General features: G+C 33.3%; 1 long non-coding RNA gene across 1 annotated transcript; it reads left to right on the forward strand.

The window, feature by feature from the left end:
- Positions 1–9656: 9656 nt before the first annotated feature.
- On the forward strand, positions 9657–10401 carry LOC121207747 (uncharacterized). Its single transcript, XR_005902858.1, has 2 exons — positions 9657–9810; positions 10105–10401. It is a non-coding gene; the product is annotated as an uncharacterized lncRNA (long non-coding RNA).
- The last annotated feature ends 10583 nt before the right edge of the window (positions 10402–20984 follow it).

A 20984-nucleotide genomic window follows, 5' to 3' on the forward strand; every position in this document is an offset into this window, starting at 1 on the left:
GAAATTATATATTAATATAATGGTAAAATTGTATTTTAACCCCTTAATAATTTATACTTCGAACTTAAAGCTTCATCATATAATTGTTTTCACTTCGTCTCTACTTCCAAAGGTTTTCTTTGGATGACTCATATACTTCGAACTTAAAGCTTCATCATATAATTGTTTTCACAATCATAGTATCATTTGATGTAATGAATCAATTTGTTTTTGTTTTGCAAATTAGCATTCACTTACGTGAGAGGATGTGAGTTGTAATCTATGGAGGTATATCAAACCTCAGTTGTAACCTAAACCCTAAATTCTAAATCTTAAACTCTAAATCTACTTTATATTCGAGATAAAGTAGCATTCGGATATTAAATTTGGTAAATTTTTTAATTTCGTCTTTTAAATTTTTTGTTATATTAATTTTGGATTTTGATAATTTTTTTCAATTTAGATTCTGAACTTAGATTCTGTTATGATACATGCACGGATGTGATGAATTTTATTAAAGTCAAATCAATCATGCTGTCGAATTTCAAGCTCAAAATATCAGTCAACTTGCGATAATTTTTTAGATGGGATTCAATAATTTATGGGTTGTAGATTTATCTCTTAGTTTCGAAACGCACTTTGAATCACTCGATTTCAAGTTTAAGAGTTCAAGTTATGACCATTTTACTAAAGACTGTGCGAGCAGAATTTTGGACAGAGTTATTACGAGAAGTTACGAATTTTGGACTCTAATTCGAGTTTAAATCATATTGAGCTTGAGTTTAAGGCTTAATTTTGATTATATATGAGCCCAATATTGTATCTATTATGTTTTATTATTTATTTATTTCGAATTTTAAAATATTTTTAAGTATTTAAAGTTGTTTAGGAGTTTAATGTTTCTTAGTCAATAAGAAAGTTTAGTTCTATTAACTACTTCTTATTTAAATTAATTAGAGTTTCATTATACTTAAGAGTTTTATTTTGATGTAATTAGCTAACCTATAAACGCCTCTTCATTAATAAATTTCAACTCTTTGAGTTATTTCTCTTTTGTTTATTTTAGAAGTATATATATATATTTGGTTTTATGTTTGAAGCCATGATATACTTTTCACCCTCCTATTTATTAAGGTTTGGCCTTAGCGGGTTGGTTAGAGCCATTTGTGAAGCTTGTTAAAGATCATTTTTTAAAAAGTTTCATATGAGATCAACTTTTCATCACTATCGGTTGTTTATATTGAAACTTTGTTCTTCAAGGGGATCATTTTTCATCATCCATATTATTTTTGTTTTCTTTTATTCAATATTTTTTCCATCTCACCTTAATATTTATTTTTTTCTTGATTTTGTTTTGTTTTGTTTTTCTCTTTATTTCCATTATTCCCAATTTGTTTTGTTTCTTATTTTTAAGTCAGATTCGAATTTTTTTGAGTCGAAGAATTTGAATACAATCTTCATTCGTTACTCCTCTATCATGTTCAGAAGTAATGATGTGACACTTTGAGATTGTGTGATATCATCACGTGAAGATTTTAAAATTATAAATCTAAAAAATAAAAAAATTAAATAAATTGTAATATTTTAAAAGTAAAATTCAAGTGATGATATGTCACAATCTCAAAGTGTCACATAATTATACATTGATAAAATTCAAGTTTCGAGATCAGATTGAAAAAAGATGCTAAGTTCAGAAAATAATGTGAGAAAAAAGTTGTGAAGTCAACAAACTAATAATATTATTTTATTCCTTTATGTATATGATTCAGTATAAATATATCCAAGAAACCAAGACAAGGTATGGTGTGAAAGACTAGTGTTTCCATCAAATATGAGCCATTCACCTCAAGAATCTCCTCCACACAATCTACACACAACCGAAAATCATCCGATTCCAAATGTAGTTCATCTTCCGCAGGTAGATGAGCACGAAGTGGCATATCTGGATCCGCACTATCCACAAAGAGTATCACCATCTGTAGGTTATCCTCAACCCCCGGTAGTGTCACCCGTGGTGGCATATCCGGATCCGCACTATCCCCAAGCCCCGGTAACTTCACCTGTGGTGGCATATCCGGATCCATATTATCCACAAGTAAGCACCTTACCAACAAACAACTTGGCTGAACCAACAGAACCACCAGTTCAAGCGCCAGTACCATCATATGTTGCAGCAAATCCTCCACAAGGCTATCTGCCAGCCACAGCAGGTTCATCGTACGTAGAGCCGACGAAGCCATCATCGTGTTGTGGTTGTATCGTCTTATGAAAACCTTGGCTGATCTCTTAATCTCATGAAGTTTGATATCAACCTTTTATTTTCCCTTTGCATCAAGTTCTGATTTAAGTTTTATCCTTGTTTCATATGAATTAAAATTCATAAGCTCTACTTGAAATTTGTTTTGTATTATTATGTTTTGATCAAATTTAGGTAATCTGAATTTGGGTTTGTTTGGTTTCGGTTCTCAATCTTTTACTAGTTTGCAAGAGTTGTCTCTATTTCTAGTCACTCATTGAACTATCAATTTTTAATTTAACTAGTTCAATCGATTAATCTAATTTAGTTCTAAAAATGCTGCAGTAATTAATGAAGCATTATTAAACTAAATAAACATTTTGCATCCAAAGTTCACATCATCTACAAATATATAGTTCTAAATTCAAAATGAAATTGGGTTTCTATTGAGCAGCAGCAACAGTCTCCTCCATGGAGGGTTAGGGTTCTTCTGAGAAAACTACAATCCGAACAAGTAGCGTAGTAATGCTAGTGTCGAATAAGGATATATGTCCAACATGAATACTTCATGTTAAATGAAGATGTCAGAGCAACATAAGTCATCAGGGCTCTCACCATCACCATCACCATCAACATCAACAGGAAAGTATACCCTTAGCCTCCAATACAATTTGCACTCAAAAAACTAACCAGCAAGGGATCAGCAATGCTTAAGAGACGAGCATGTTACAGCAGGAGGATTGCTTTAGCATAAAGCTCAGCCATGATCATATGCTGTTTGCTGAATATATTCCTTTTTTATCTAAATATACAAAAATAGCAATCGATATTCTTTACGCAAAATAACACTGTTATACTTACAATCAAGATAAATATTACGCAATTTAAAAACCAATCCTAGGTTGAAATATTAACTTTGAAGTTTTGTCATCGAATGCTTTTATATATATATATATATATAACAAGCTTTACATATAAATGATATCTTACATTTGTGACATTGGTGTCCCACTGCCACTTCCCACTTCTTATTACTAATTAAGGGTTCGGATGGTATGTTTATTTATGGTTAATATAAAATTAATGATGATTAGGGGTGAACGTTCGATCGAATCGAATCGAATGAAAAAATTTCGAGTTAATCGAGTTGACGAATCAAATTTTATCATCCTAACTTGATTTGAAATTCTCTCGAATCGAGTTGAGTGAGATGTAATTCGAACCGAATCGAATCGAATATATTTGTTCGAGTTAAATTTTATAAAATAATTTTGGGTCCTTGTAACCACTGTCACCCATTATAATAAAATCTGTCAACCTTAATCAAAATTTATATTAACTTTAATCACCTCATAATTTATTTATTAATCTTTTATATACATGTTAGCTTCTTTGTTTGCTTAGTTGTTTCAATTATTTTCAGATTCTTGTCACTATGTATTTTGGAATTAAAAAATATATTAAATGTATAAATGTGATTTTTTAATAAAAGTTATTTTAAAGATAAAATGTGAAATTGATACCAATATAAAATTTTAACATGAATATTTAATGGCATAATTAATAATTCAATTTTAATATAAATCTTCAATATGACTAAATAATTCAATAATATAAATACTATAAAATGTGAAATTTAATTTAATAATATAAATAGTAGATATAAATAAAATTATTACTATTTATGTTTAGTAATTTTTTTTGTGGATAATTTTGATTTTTTATTTGAGAGTAAAAGGTGAGAAGTAAAAGTTTAGGGGGAAAATAAAAAGTTTTGGAGACTAAAAGTTTGAGGGGAAGTAAATAGGGGGAGTAAAATTTTGGAGGGAAAATATTAAAAAAAATTGGGGGGGGGATGGATTTGGGGTAGATGGGACGTGGGATGGGAAGGAAGTAAAAATTTTAGGAGGAAAGTGGGAGGGAGTAAAAGTTTTAGGGGAAAATAAAAAGTTTTGAGGGTTTTTGGGAGTAAACTTTTGAAAAAAAAAGTAAATGGGAGAGTAAAATTTTGGTGAAAAATGGATTTTGGTAGATTGGGGGGTTGGGATGGAAGGGGAGTAAAAGTTTTGGGGGGAAAGTGAGAAGGAATAAAAGTTTTGAGGGAAAAGTAAAAAGGTTTGGGAGTTTGGGGTAAAAATGTAAAATATTATAGTTTGATATTCGAATTATTCGAGTTATTTGAATTCGAAAACTCAACTCGATTCGAACTCGAAATTCGAAAAAAATTCGAGTTGACTCGAATAACTCGATTCGTTTAACTCGAAATTCAAAATTTTTTTCGATTTTTTTGAGTCGAATCGAGTTTTGCTCACCCTTAATGATGATGATAGGATTAATTACTGCATTGATAAGATTAAATATTATAGTATGAGATAAAAAAAAAAACTAAATGCACTGCATCCAAAGTTAACCTAAAATTATAAAAGAAGAAATATTGATACTCAATCTCGTAGCTTTGGTCAAACAGAATCCAAGAGAAAAAATTGACACAGACAACCAATGAAATTAATTCATTTGTAGTTTTAATTTATTACCAAAAATGACCTATTAAATTTTATATGTTACTTGAATTTGAGTGCAAGTATTACAAATATATTTATTTTTAATTTTTTTAAATATTTGGAGAGTACTAAAAATACTCTATTTTATATTTATATTTATATTTAAGTATATGTTGGGATACGATAATTTCAAGGTAAGTGAAAATTTAAAGCAAGATTTATCCTATTAATCGAGTGAGTTAAGTTAATTTAAATTTTAATATTTTTAAATTATTTTAAATTTATGTTTGAATGAATTTTGTGTTTAAATCATTTTGAATTCATGTTGAACCATAATTTATTTATCAGTCAATTGAAAAAAAAACAACACCTGTTATTTGAGAAAGTGTAAAATATAAGCTGTGGTTTTTTTTTTTTTTTTACACAATGAGGTTGCTTTATTCTTGATGCTTTATTTCATGCAAATGACGTCAAATTACTGCATCATCTTTTACTTCAAAGTTTTGATTTCATGTCTGAATGGAAATTTTATTTTCTACTTTATTTTTATATTATTTTATCTTCGTTTTATGATTTATGTTCCAGATTTATAATTGTTTCTTTTAATTATGTCGTATATTTTAATAAAAAATTATAAATTTTAATAAATCTTAAAAATTTTAATATGCACCTTTTTATCATGTTGAATAAGTACCAAAGAAACAAAGAGCAAACCAAACCACTCAAAAAGAAAATTGAAATTTTTATTAAAATTTCTGAAAATTTTAATTAAATATTATTTTAAAAAATTATTAAATTTTTTGAAAATTTAAAATTTTAATTAACCTTTCCAAACTTAGCAACTTACTAATTACTTCTATACTCTTGATTATCAATCACAAGCAAAGTTAGCATCTAACTTTAAATTTAAAGATGCCTTAATCTTTACAATAATAAAAAAAATGAAATACATCTTATATATTTTCTAATTTGTTATCCTTGGACTTTACATTCTTTTATCTTCTAGGTGATCATATGTATTAGGTCATGACCTTTGTTGTGTGTCCTCTTAGTGAGGGGAATCGAGCATTTATAAGATATGATTAATGTTCATCGAAATGACGTCTTAAATAGGTTTTAGGTGCACCAACATATATATATTGCTCTAAGATTTAACACATGTTTATCGTATCACGTGCTTAACTTTGCATCTTGTGCCTACGAACCCCCAGTAACATGCATGTGAATCTAACCCGCGAGCTCTCCTCACGAGCCCTTAATGTCTCACCTTGTGGGGCCTAGGTTCCTCTGCATCTACTCGGATTGTGGGTCGGTAGTTTGGGGTTATGTTCGAGTTTCAGGTTAGTAACAGGAAATACCATAACAACCTTATTGAGACTTTAAACCGGTTCAATATTATATATTTATTGCTAAAATTTTTAGAAACATGTATTGTTATAATAAATGTCGATAATGGCAATAAAAACTATTACAAAGCAATAAGAACAGAAAAATAAGAACTCACAGATATTAGGTGAAAACTCTTTCAGGGAAAAAAAACTACAGGCAGAGGAGCTATTTAAGGTTGAAAAACCTTATTCTAATTAAAGTCAAATAGAAGAAAAATAGTTATATACGGATTCAACTTGTGCTGTACGACCCTTGGCCTTTCGCCCTACAAATCGCCTTATTTTATCACTGTATTTATTTTTTCAACAAATAATAAGATTTGGGTCACACAATCTATAACATATATTTATTATTTGAATAAATTAAAATGGTCCAAATCATTAAAAAATTATTTAAAACTGGACTTGTACCGACCAAAATTCATTAAACCGAACAAATAATCTAACCCTTGCTTTTATGAGTATTGAAATTGTATATCAATGAGAATGATTTAGAATCGTAGTCCCATGTGAAAAGTGGAGAATCTCACTTTATAATGGAACAAGTTGTACACATAACGCATTATTATAATAATTAAATTTAAAGAGGGAATTTAAACCATTTTTGGTAATTTTTGGTTTTGCACTTAAACATTTCGTGCAATTTGTTTTAAATTAGAGTTATTCATGTGGGATATTAATAAACTTTTAGGTTCAAGTATGGATTTAGTTGGATTCGAAAAATAGGTTTGAATTTTTGTTCGAACTCGACCTGGATAAAAATGCTAAAATTTGAGTTTGGATTGGTCTGTCCATATTAGTTTTTTAAATTTTTACTTTTTATGTAAAAAATTTTAAAATATAATGCACCAAATATACTAAAAATATTAAAATAAATTAGAAAAATCTTTATACTTAAATAACATTAAGATAAGTGCAACTTAACAAGTAAATGCCTCTAAAATAGTAGCAAAATGGTGGAAAAAAATGAGAAAACAACAACAAAACAATAGTCTTTTTTATTGCAAATTCGGGCCAGGGTCGGGCCAAAAAAATCTTACCCGAGGCTCGATTCATTTTCTAAACGGACTTTTTTTTTGCCTAAGCCTATTTTTCGGGCCTATATTTTTATCCAAACCCTGATATTTGGGTCAGACTTGGACAACTCTCTATGTTGCTCAAATTTAAATTAAATAATAAATTAATATTTATTTATTTTTTATTTTTTAAATATTTTTATATATAAGTAAATTTATTTAAGGATGAATTTGAGTAAAGATAATGGGCATGAAAAATAGTTTAAATAGAAAAAATTAAATAAAGTGAATTTAGATTTCAATATTTAAAGTTTATGTTTAACTCATTCTAATCCATATTGAAGTTTGTAATGTCATTTTCTTTTTTTATACCTTACATTTTTATATTATATAAAAATTTAAAATATTAAATTATAATAATCTAAATATAAAAAGTATATATTAAGTAATTTATATTTAAAAATTTAATACAATAAAAAATAATGATAAGAAAACAAATGTCTATATATAATTGTCGAAACTATTTTTTTAAAAGAAGGTTCGAAAAACGGGATCGACTTTTGAATAACGAAAACGAGAGTCGCCACCAACCTTTTTAGGTGTGATTGGATCACCTTATAAAACGTTTTGGTCTACGAAAATTAAGAAAATAGGTTCGGGAGTTGGTTACGTACGAGGAAGGATTAGCACCCTCGCAACGCCCAAAATTGGTACCAAATTGAATAATTTTGTCTTAATGTCAGAAATTTGAAAGTATTTAAAGATGAGGCTTCCTTAAAACCGTAATAATTCAAATTAAAATAATTGAGATTCATTTGCTTTGAAGGAGTAATAAATATCACATCCAGCATAATTGGACACGATATTTTTAAACTTTCGTAGCTGAAATCATCTTATGATTTATAAAACTCGCTTAAAAGGATATTTTAGATATTTGGACAAACAGGAAATTGCAACCCAGCATGTTAGGGCACCACTTCCCGAATTACCAAATGTCAAAACATTGCCTTACTTTTTTTAAAAAAAAATTCTTTTTGAATCAAATGAAATTTCTTTTGTCTTGAAAGTAATGATGTGTTTACATAGCACAATAAATTAAATAAACCTAATTACAATATATATGCTTTATCATTTCATGCAAATATAATAAAGGTGACGAACAAGTATCTAAATTACGTAATATGTTATTATTTCATGCATAATCATAAATAACATAAATATACATATATTATTACATGCAAAATACAACATGGAACATAATGAATTCAATAGTATAAATTGTATAACATATATATAACAATGTTTTATGCCAATATATTTAAATTATCATAAATAACTAATTTTATGTGAATATATAATAGCAAGAACAAAATGATATGTAAAATTTAACATATTAGACAATATCAAATAAATGAGAATCTAAAAATAATTAAGCTATTAAATGTATAAAATATAAAAAAAAAGCTATTTAAAAACATATTAAATAATATAAAAAATGATAAAAAGAACCCTTTTTTAAAATGAAGAATACATATATAGATTATTTTTTAAAGCATAATAACTTAGTATATTAGAAAAATAATGTACTAAATGTTACAATATATATATATATATATAATTACTAAGTAACAATGTATACTTTGTGATAAAACAAGGCAATAAGGAGATATGGTGAAACATAATATAATTTACAAATAAGATATAATATAAATCGTATAGTAATAAAAATATATGTAATAAAATATATATAATAATATATGAGGAAATATATAAAAATAATGATTTAATAAGTATTTCATATAAGAATATAGTAAAATATTAATACATATTGGAAAATACATAATATATGCTAAATTTATAAATAAAATGTATAATAATATAATTTATAACATATAAAAATAATATGTACTAAAAAATATATAATATAAATATGAATAATATATATACAATAAATATATGATAAAGAATTAAAAAAATAATAATAGATAAAATATAGTAAAATGAATAATATATACAATGAAAATATATATGCAAATATAACAAAGTAAAAAATATATAAAAAAATGTATGATAAACAAGATTTTTAAAATTATAATTGATTTGATATTAATAATATATATAAAAAGGGATTAAAATTGAATCTAATTGAAAAATCTTGGGCCAATTGCAAAATAATACAAATATTTGGACTTAATTAAAACACAAGCTAAAACCGAGGGACTCATTGGGTAATTAGCCCTAATCCCATAAAACAACACCGTTTTCCGGAACTGATTTAAAAAGGCGCTGGGGTTAAATTGAAATAAATATAAAAATGAATTTAAAGAATTTGAAAACACGGAACGGGCGATTAGGCAATTTGCCCATTTATCAAAAACACGCGGATCCTCCCTGGGTCATCAGGGCAACGCGTGAATCCTCCTTGGAATGACGCCGTTTTAAAGCTTATTATTTTAAGCAAACGACGTCGTTTTTGTTGGATTATATAAGCTAAAACTTAGGCCTAAAATTCATTTAGCAATCAGTCCTAAAAAAAAATTTTAGAATCCTCTGAAAGAGGAGGAAAAGGGGCTCTCCGGCCCCGGCCTCAGGCCTCCGGCCACTGGACTGCGAATGCCCACGCACTGTACGCGCCGCCGTGTACGGCGGTGGAAAGGCTGAAAGCCCTCCTTCCTCTTGGCCAAACGCAGGTAATCTCTTCTTTCTTATTGTTAACACTATTTACATGCAAAAAAGAAAGGAATAGAGCAAATAAATCACCTCTGTTTTTTTGTATGAAAACTACCTATTTTTTATTTCTGTAAATATATGCGTATATCTCTTTTGTATATCTTTTGTTTGTGGTCGTCTGAAAAAAAATCCGTAAAACAAAAGCCCCCCTTTTCTGTTTACATCGTTTGATTTTTTATAACCGATTTAAAAAATAGAAACAAATCAACAAATTCCTCTTGCCATATTTGCTGTTTCTTTCTTTCCTTTTGCAGGTTAACGGCGCGAATCACGGCGACGGTGAAGGAATTGATAGCGGCTCGATACGAGGTCTGCGGATACTTGCGGCGCTGAAAGGTGCAGAAAACCTAGGGTTCCTGACCTAGGGTTAAGCATTTGGGCCTTCGGGATGCAGCTTATTGGGTCTTAGGAGTAGGCTAATCGGGTTGTAACCGGGTACTGGGTTTTGGGTAGTTTAGCTGGGTCAGGGGTAGGATTAGTCTGCTGGGCTTTGGGTTAATGTGATTGGGCCTGTAAATGGACTGTAATAAAATAAACTTTTATTTATTTTATTATTTTTTTGGGTTTTATTTAATTATGGGCCCGGTCAAATTTGGGCTATTACAATAATCATTCTATATACTATCAATAAAATAAAAAAATTACAGAATAACTTAAGATATTGTCGCCTAATTTCCTCTAAAGATTTGAGCTTAAGTACTTTTCCTTATTATTCAATTAAATCGAGTCAAATTCAGGTTTCAACATTTGAAGTTTATGTTTAGTTCAGTCTAATCCATTTTCATATTTTTTATTTTTAATTTAAATATTAAAAAATATGCAGTACTTATATTTAAAAATTTAATAAAAAATGATAGGAAAAGAAATGTTTATATATAATCATTCTATATATTATAGATGAAATAAAAAAAAAATTATAAAATGATTTAAGATATTGTCATATGTCTTTATATAAAAACACATAGACGTAATTTCCTCTATAGATTTAGGTTTGAGTCCCTTTCCTTAGTACATATATTATATGAATATATTAGGTTTGATTCAATATATATATATATATATATATATATATGAGAAGGGATTGTATGAAACTGTGATTTTACGTCATTTCTATCCCTTTCCAATAAGGGAATAACAAATCAGATTTTTCCTTCTGAAAAAAATTCAAATTAAACTAAAAATGGTAAAAATTAAGAAGAAAAATCTAATTTGTCATTCTTCTATTGGAAAGGAATGAGAATGACATTAGGAGCAAAGTCATAAAATTTTATTAGAGGGCCGAAATTAAATGATAGTTTTTACGATAGTAAAAATGTAATTTTTAAAGGATTAAATCAAAATTTTTCTATTTTAGGGGGCAGCGTCCATGTCAGCCCCCTAATTCATCCCTAAATGATATGAAATTGCAGTTTCATACCATATATATAAATCCAAGAGTCTGAGAAAGCATAACAAAGTATTGAATGAAACAGTAGATTTTGTAGGAAATATGAGCTCAAAAATCTCAACATGATCAACACCAGCATTCGATTCCTAAAGTTGTTGATGTTCCTAAGATACATGAGCGCCGCACTATCCACAACAAGTAAACGAACAACTTGGTTGTATCAAATCCTACACAACACTATCTGAATCTGCCCTATGCATGAGCAAAACCACCACTGTCTACCTTCATCGACCTTAAGGCGGTGGCTGCTGCAGCCGTTGGTTGTCGTTGTACCATCTTATATAAACCGTACAGATGGGGTAAGTTAATTGAATGTTTCCATGTTTAGGGATTCGAATGTAAATTAGTTATGCGCCTTTTCGATGAAGGTTGCTAAATAGTCAATTTTTAGAGTTGAATCAAGAGCAATTTTAGAAGGGTTGCGTAAAGCTTAGGAGATGAATTTTAGACAAATAGATGTGGAGTGTGATAATGTACTTCTAACGGAAACTATTTTATCATGTGGTTCTGCTAGTAGTAAAATGATGGAATTGCGCTTAATTCATCAATTGCTAACTCGAAATTGAAAAGTCCAATTTCGTTTCCGAAATCTTTAAACAAAGTTACCAAACAAATGGAAAAATATGCTCCTAATAGTGTCTCAGAATTACTCTACTTTGAAAAACCCCAAATTCGATGCATGATTTATTGACAATTTTTCTCGATTTATTCCTCAAATTTGTTTTGGTCCACGTTAATTTTAAAGCTTTACAACTTTCTTTTAATTTTGGTACCTATGATAATATTTAGGGTAAATTACATCAATAGTTATTAAATTATAGTTAAATTTTTATTTTAATCACTTAACTAAAAAATGTTACAATTTGATCACTAAAATATTTGAAAGACCCATAAATTAAATTTCTTTCTATTTAAGAAAGTTTCAATACTAATACCACAATTTAATAAATAAAATTATTTAATTTATCTACAAATTTTCAGGTAATATTTTCAACATAAAACTTTATCATTATCTTACCATAATTATGAATACTAATTAACCGATATCACTCAGCCATTCAAGTATATTAAGGACTCTTTTTTGAATAATCTCACTGTTATGATCAGTGTTTGGAAGGAGAACAGTGCAGAAATTGAGAAAATTAGATAAGAGAAAGAAGCTTAGATTTCAAAGAAAAAAGTAATTCAGAGTTTTTTTTTTCTATATCCTAGGGTTTACACATGCGTCTTATTTATAGTTTGTTCCCTAAAATAGGACAAAATCTGTTAGGGAGGTTGGAATTCTTCTTTCCCTCTTGCTCTTGCGTGGTTCCACTTGACCTGGCTCATTCACCTGTCCTGTATTCTTGGTAGCAGCTGTGACAGTACCCTCTCCTGGAGAAGAAACCTTGTCCTCAAGGTTTGAAGTTCCAGAGGCAAGCGAAATGTTCTCGCGCAGCAGTGGTAGAGGTGTGATCTGTTGCAGTGGTCGTCTGAGGCAAGGCTTAAGCTAAGAAATATGGAAAATTGGATGAACTCTTATTGAGTCTGGCAAGTCAAGTTTATACGCAACTGACTCGATGCGTTGTAAAACTTGGTAAGGACCAAAGAAGCGTGGTCCGAGTTTTTGATGCCGCTGTAGTCCTAAAGACAGTTGTCGATAAGGCTGTAGTTTTACAAACGCCCAACTGCCCACAGCCAATTCAAGATCGTGACGATGCCTGTCCGCTAGGAGCTTCATATGAGTTTGAGCCTTTGTTAAATTGTGTTTCAAGAGTGTCAAAAGTTTGTCTCGTTCCAAGAGTTCTCGAGCTAGTTGCCCATTGGAAGAGCTACCTTCCAAATAAGTAAGGATGGTAGGAGGTGCGCGACCATACAGCGCCTGAAAGGGTGTCATGCCAGCAGATGTTTGAAACGCTGTATTATACCACTACTTTGCCCAAGCTAAAAACTTCTCCCATTCGCTAGGATCATCCCCCGTCATACAGCGTAAATACATTTTGAGGCAACGATTTAACACTTCCGTTTGACCATCAGATTAGAGGTCGTAGGCAGAATTGAAACATAATTCTGTTCCTTGTAATTTGGCCAATTCTGTCCAGAATATACTCAGGAAAATACGATCTCTTTCACTCACAATGGTTCGTGGAAATTTAACTATTCTTTGCATAAAAACACGAGCAACATAGGCACTATCAAAATGTTGAGGCAAGGAAAAAAATGGCTGTACTTTGTAAGATGGTCCACGACCGCCATAATAGCTTATTTACCATTAGATCTAGGTAATCCAATAATGAAATCCATAGATATATCTGTTGTTCCAATAGGGTCGGAAGCGTGTAAATTATTGTACTAAAAAATCACACAAAGTTTAATTCCCAGGGAAGAGAGGTGGATCACATGGATCTCTTAAATACCAAGTCTTTCCTTAGACAGAATATCCCTTCTATAGTAATTTAATAGCACAATTAAATACTACTATTATACCCTCAAATATTGAAAGAAAAATAGGACAAGAAAGAACACAAGAGATTTAACGAGGTTCGGTAAATTATACCTACGTCCTCGGGCACTAACACCAGATGATAACTTTACTATCTCCAAAGTATTACAAACAAATAGAATTCCTTAAGAATTCTCAAATGGGAGAAGAGAGAAAACTAAGAGAGAAAGATTGGTTGGGATGGTGTAAATGAGAAATGGTTAGGCCTATTTATAGTTGAGGTTCAGGGACTAACTTGCAAATGGCCTAAAAATTAGGGACCAAAATTGCAATTATCCCATTCAACTTTAAACAACTTGCCTACCATTTTTTTCTTTCGGTGCCACTTGCACCTCCCATTTTTTTGACTTTTCAACACCCCTTTTAATTTGTCTTTTCAACAATCTCCACCTTGAAGATTTGATTAGGATAATCACATCTTCACATACTTCCTTCAACTCCCCAAATTCGATAAAGCTATCTTTTGTAGTGCCTCCAAATGCGCTCTCGAGCGCCATACACCTAAAGGTGCTCAAATTCTCAGGATGTTAATCAAGTTCAAACAATGATTAAACTTGATTGTTGTTACCACCTTGGTCATCATATCTGCGGGATTATCTGCTGTCGGAATCTTCTGAAGTAGAATTTTTCCTTTTTCAAAGACTTCCCGCACAAAGTGATATCTTACGTCGATATGCTTGGTTCTTGAATGATAGACTTGATTTTTCGCTAAATGAATAGCGCTCTGACTGTCACAATATAAACTTATGTGACTTTGAACAACTCCTAAGTCTTTCAACAATCCATTAAGCCAAATAGCCTCCTTAACAGCTTCTGTAACTGCCATATATTCTGCCTCTGTAGTAGACACAGCTACTGTAGACTGTAAGGTAGACTTCCAATTCACTGGGGCTTTCGCAAGAGTAAACAGATACCCCGTAGTTGAACGACGTTTATCTGAATCACCAGCAAAGTCGGAATCAACATATCCAACTACAAACTGACCAAGTGCTTCATCCTGTTCAAAAATTAAACCAACATCTACGGTTTTTCGAAGATACCGTAGAATCCATTTCACAGCTTGCCAATGTCCTTTTCCAGGATCATGCATATACCTGCTCACAACTCCAACAGCTTGTGAAATGTCAGGCCTCGTACACACCATCGCATACATCAAACTCCCAACTGCATTAGCATATGGGACTTTCGCCATATATTCTCTTTCATCTTCAGTCTTCGGAGATAATTGAGCACTAAGTTTCAAATGAGAAGCAAGTGGGGTACTTACATGTTTTGTGTTTTCATTTACACCAAAACATTGTAATACCTTTTTCAGATATTGCTTCTGATTTAAACAGAGTTTGCCTCTCGGTCTATCTCTACTTATCTCCATGCCGAGAATCTTCTTGGCCTCACCTAGATCTTTCATCTCGAACTCTTGATTCAACTGAGCCTTCAGCTTATCTATCTCATTTTGGCTCTTCGAAGCGATTAACATATCATCAACATACAAGAGTAGATAAATGAAAGATCCGTCATGCAGCTTCTGCAAATATACACAATTGTCATATTTGCTTCTTGTGTACTTCTGCCTTCTCATAAAGCTATCAAATCGCTTGTACCACTGCCTCGGGGATTGCTTCAATCCATATAGCGATTTGTTCAGCTTACAAACCCAATTTCTACCACCAGCATCTGTGTATCCTTTGGGCTGAGTCATATAGATCTCCTCTTCTAACTCATCATGCAAGAAAGCCGTCTTAACATGAAGTTGAGCTAGTTCCAAATTCAACTGTGCTACCAAGGCCAACAAAATTCTAATGGAGGAATGCTTCACAACAGGGGAAAATACATCATTGTAGTCAATTCCCTCCTTCTGAGCGTAGCCTTTAGCTACCAATCTTGCCTTGTAGCGAATATCCTTCTTGCTAGGAGATCCATCTTTCTTTGCGAATACCCACTTGCATCCGATTGCCCTTTTACCTTTCGGTAATTGCGCCAATTCCCAAGTATTGTTCTTCAGGAGAGACTGCATTTCTTCATCCATGGCGCTTTTCCATTTATCACTTTCTAAGCTTTGCATTGCTTCTTGATAAGTGATAGGAATGTCATCAACAACAGGAAGGGCGTAGGCCACCATATCAGTAAATCGAGCAGGTTTACGAATTTCTCTCCGTGGCCTTGCAACTGCAACTGGTTCTGGTGTACTTAGTGGTTCTTGGGTCAGAACCTCTTCAACCTCTAATTCCTCCATTGTGGCTGGAGAATTAGACTTATTAACTGGGCAAATCCCCATCTGCTCAAACTCCACCTGTTTTGGAGTATACTCCACCTGCTGTGGAGTATTGCTCGTCTGAATATCTTTATCTGCTACCTTTTTCAATGTGGCAGATTCATCAAAGGTAACATCTCTGCTACAGATCATTTTCTTTGTGCTTAAGCACCAAAGACGAAATCCCTTCACTCCAGAAGTGATTCCCATAAAGAGAGCTTTCTTTGCCCTCGGATCTAACTTTGACTCCTTCACATGGTAATATGCAGTGGATCCAAACACATGTAAGGAATCATAATCTGTAGCCGGTTTTCCAGACCATACCTCCATAGGAGTTTTTCTTTCTAATGCAGATGATAGCAAACGATTAACAAGATGGCCAGCGTATGTCACAGCCTCAGCCCAAAATTGCTTGCCCAACCCAACATTGGACAACATACATCGAACTTTCTCCAGCAATGTTCGATTCATACGCTCTGCCAATCCATTCTGCTGTGGTGTATCCCTAACTGTGAAGTGTCGAACAATACCATACTATTGGCACACATCGAAGAACGGATCACTTTTATATTCCCCTCCATTGTCCGTCCTAAGCCGCTTGATTTTCTTGCCAGTCTGGTTTTCGATCATAGTTTTCCATTTAAGAAAAACTCTAAGCACTTCATCCTTAGTTCTCATGGTATACACCCAAACTCTTCTAGAAAAGTCATCAACAAAAGTAACAAAGTAGTGTTTTCCTCCCAATGAAGGTGTCTTGGAAGGCCCCCACACATCTGAGTGAACATATTCTAAAATACCTTTTGTATTATGGATAGCAGTACCGAATTTCACTCTCTTTTGCTTTCCCAGAACACAATGCTCGCAAAATTTTAATTTGTAAGCCTTTGCACCTTTCAACAATCCTTGCTTTGCCAGAATTTGCAAGGATTTTTCGCTGGCATGTCCCAACTTCATATGCCACAACTGCATTGAGTCCAATTCTTTGTTACCGGAAGCTGTAGCGACTGCTCCAATAACTGTACTACCTTGGTAGTAATACAAGTTATTTTTCCTGATGCCCTTCAATATCACAAGTGCACCAGATGTCACTTTCAAATCCCATCTCTCATAGTAACAACTGAACCATTGGATTCCAAGGCTCCCAATGAGATGAGATTTTTCTTCAAACTGGGCACGTACCGAACATCAGTCAGAACTCTGGTTGATCCATCTTGATTCTTTAATTGGATTGAACCTATCCCAACAGTTTTACAAGCATTGTCATTGCCCATATAAACAACTCTTCCATTAAGTTCTACTAAATCAGAGAACCACTCCCGGTTAGGGGACATATGATAGGTACAACCCGAATCCAATATCCACTCATCTGAATGGAACGACGATGATGATGCAACCAGTGATAGTTCAGAGTCACTAGTATCATGCTTAGCAACACAAGCATCTACAGTAGCTTTTCCCTTATTCTTCAGCTTTGGACAATTTTTCTTCCAGTGGCCTTTCTCATGACAAAAAGCACATTCATCTTTCCCGAGTCTGGACTTTGACTTTGATCTCCCCTTTTGAGTTTTCTTCCGAGTGTATGAACGACCTCGGACTACTAAAGCTTCTGTATCTCTGATTGAGTTTTTCTGTTTGTCCTTCTTTCTCTGTTCATAACTGTATAAGGCCGCACAGACTTCGCTCAGAGATATATCACTCCTGCCATGAAGTAGAGTAGTTTCTAGGAACTCAAACTCCTCAGGAAGTGACCCCAACAGCATCAAAGTCAAATCTTCTTATTTGAATGTCTCATCCATATTCAGCAAATCAGTGACTAACTAATTAAATTTGGTGATGTGATCATTCATTGTGGTACTTGGGACGTATGTGAAGCGAAACAGTCTTTTCTTCAAGTGGAGCTTATTTTGACTGTTTTTCTTCAAAAAATTTTCTTCAAGTGCCACCCACAACTTATTTGCAGAAGTCTCCTTTGAAAAAGCATACCTCTGCTCTCGAGAAAGGCATGATCGAATTGTGCCACATGCCAACCGATTGATCGCCTTCCAATCTTTCTCCTGTACATCATCTGATTTCTCTTCATCAATGGCAATGTCTAGACCCTGCTGAAAAAGGGCATCTAGAACCTCACTTTGCCACATACCAAAATGGCCCGTGCCATCAAAGATCTCCACGGCCAATCTTGCATTTGCAATTGTCGGTCTTGTCCACATGGACGATGTTGAAGCTCCTACACCGACCGTTTTCTCCATAATCTTTCAATATACCTAAGGAAATCTTTTCTGATGTGGAAGATCAGTTTAAACTGCAACCACAGAGCATACTACGATTAACCTTCGGCTCTTGATACCACTTGTTGTTCCAATAGGGTCGGAAGCGTGTAAATTATTGTACTAAAAAATCACACAAAGTTCAATTCCCAGGGAAGAGAGGTGGATCACATGGATCTCTTAAATACCAAGTCTTTCCTTAGACAGAATATCCCTTCTATAGTAATTTAATAGCACAATTAAATACTACTATTATACCCTCAAATATTGAAAGAAAAATAGGACAAGAAAGAACACAAGAGATTTAACAAGGTTCGGTAAATTATACCTACGTCCTCGGGCACTAACACCAGATGATAACTTTACTATCTCCAAAGTATTACAAACAAATAGAATTCCTTAAGAATTCTCAAATGGGAGAAGAGAGAAAACTAAGAGAGAAAGATTAATTGGGATGGTGTAAATGAGAAATGGTTAGGCCTATTTATAGTTGAGGTTCAGGGACTAACTTGCAAATGGCCTAAAAATTAGGGACCAAAATTGCAATTATCCCATTCAACTTTAAACAACTTGCCTACCATTTTTTCTTTCGGTGCCACTTGCACCTCCCATTTTTTTGACTTTTCAACACCCCTTTTAATTTGTCTTTTCAACAATATCTTCAAATACTTGGGAAGGAATAGGAAGAGGCTGAAGCAAACCTGCGGGCGATAAACTATCACTCTTCATATATTGACATTCTTGACAATTGAGAACAAAGTGGTGAACATCCTGACGCATTCCTTTCTAATAAAACCCAGAAGCAAGACAATAGAAGGTCCTCGTAATCCTAGCATGATCCCCCAATACTGAACTATGTACGGCTATCTCGTTGGAACTAGAACGCACTCGTGGAATAAAATTAAACCATCTCTGTCATCTTATCTAACGAAATTAGTGGCACCTTGTTGTAATCCAGCTCGAAGCAATTGTAGGTCACCATCGGCAAGTGTTGCTGCATGAATTGCTTCAAGAATCCCCAAAATAGGCCGAGAGAGGGCCATAAAACTAGCCAATATTTCGCGTGACAAGGCATCCGCGACTGTATTTTATTTTCCTGGACAATAGTGAATGTCGAAATCATAGCCTACCAATTTAGAAAGCCATCGTTGCTATTTTGGGGTTTGTATAGTCTGTTGGTTTAATTCGCATAGGGTACGCTGGTCTGTAAGAATACTGAATTTGTGAACCATCAAATATTGGCGCCATTTGCCAATCGCTTGGGTTATTGCGTACATCTCGAGAGAGTAGGTTGAGGAGTTTTGTAAACGAGGGGATAATTTTTAACTAAAATAGGCCAAGGATCTACATTCTTGAGTGAGAACTGCCCCTATGCCGACATTTGATACATCTGTTTCGACCTGAAATTCTTTATCGAACTGAGACAGACCTAACACTGGTGCAGAACAAAGACATGTTTTAAGGTGCTCTAAGGTCGTTTGAGCCGCAGGAGTTCACGCGAAAGGTTGATTTGTGTGAAGAAAGTCCGAGATTGGAGCATCGATAGAAGCGAAACCTTTAATAAAGTGTCGATAGTACTCGGTGAGGCCGAGAAAGCTACAGACCTCCCCTAATGTTGTGGGGGTAGGCCAATTATGTATTGCCTTGATTTTAGCCGGATCAACAGCTAAACCCTTCCTGGAAATGATATGTCCCAAATACTCGACTGTAGGTTGCCTAAATGTACATTTGCTTCGCTTGGAAACAAATCCAGTCTTTTGCAATAGTAGGAGGACTTGCCGAACATGCTGCAAATGATTCGGCCACCAGCGACTGTAAACAAGTACATCATCAAGAAAGATCAATACAAATTTGCGTAAAAATGGGCGAAAAATATCATTCATTGTAGCCTGGAAAGTAGAAGGAGCATTGGTCAGGCCAAAAGGGATGACGAGAAATTTGTAGTAGCTCTAGTGTGTACAAAATGCAGTTTTGTGAACATCAGCAGCCTGAACTCGAATTTGGTGGTAGCCAGGAAGCAAATCAAGCTTTGAGAAAAATTAAGAGTTGCCCAACTCATCAAATAATTCATCGGCTGTTGGAATAGGAAACTTGTCTTTGATCGTGACGGCATTCAACGCTCTATAATATATACAAAACCGCCACATACCATCCTTTTTCTTAACGAGGAGGATTGGAGAAGAAAATAAACTAGTGCTTCGGTGGATTAAGTTCTGATCCAACATCTGTTGAAATTGGCGTTCGACCTCTGCTTTTTGGAAATAGGGATAACGATAAGGGCAAACATTGACTGGCTTTGCGTCGGGTTAGAGATTTATGGCATGGTCATTTGGTCGAGCAGGTGGAAGGCCTTGAGGGGGAACAAACACTGATTCAAATTCTGCTAAGAGAGCTACCATGTCAGGCGACTCAATCAAAGGCCCAACCAAGGGTGGTTATTGAAGATGCAACAGATAACACGTGGCTGTGGCGTTAGTTTCAGCCATCCGATGGGGAGAGTGCATCTGAACCTGCTGAGGACCTGAACTAGACTCACTCAACCAATAGATGTCGATAGTGCCTTGTTGAAATTGTAAAGATAATTTGGAGAAATCCATTGTTATCTGACCCAAAGTAGCTAGCCACGCGACTCTAAGAACCAATTCAGTACCTTCCAACAGAAGCACATAAAAGTTTGTCACAATTTT

Source organism: Gossypium hirsutum, chromosome A10 (genome assembly GCF_007990345.1).
Source record: "Gossypium hirsutum isolate 1008001.06 chromosome A10, Gossypium_hirsutum_v2.1, whole genome shotgun sequence".
Classification (NCBI taxonomy): Eukaryota; Viridiplantae; Streptophyta; class Magnoliopsida; order Malvales; family Malvaceae; genus Gossypium; species Gossypium hirsutum.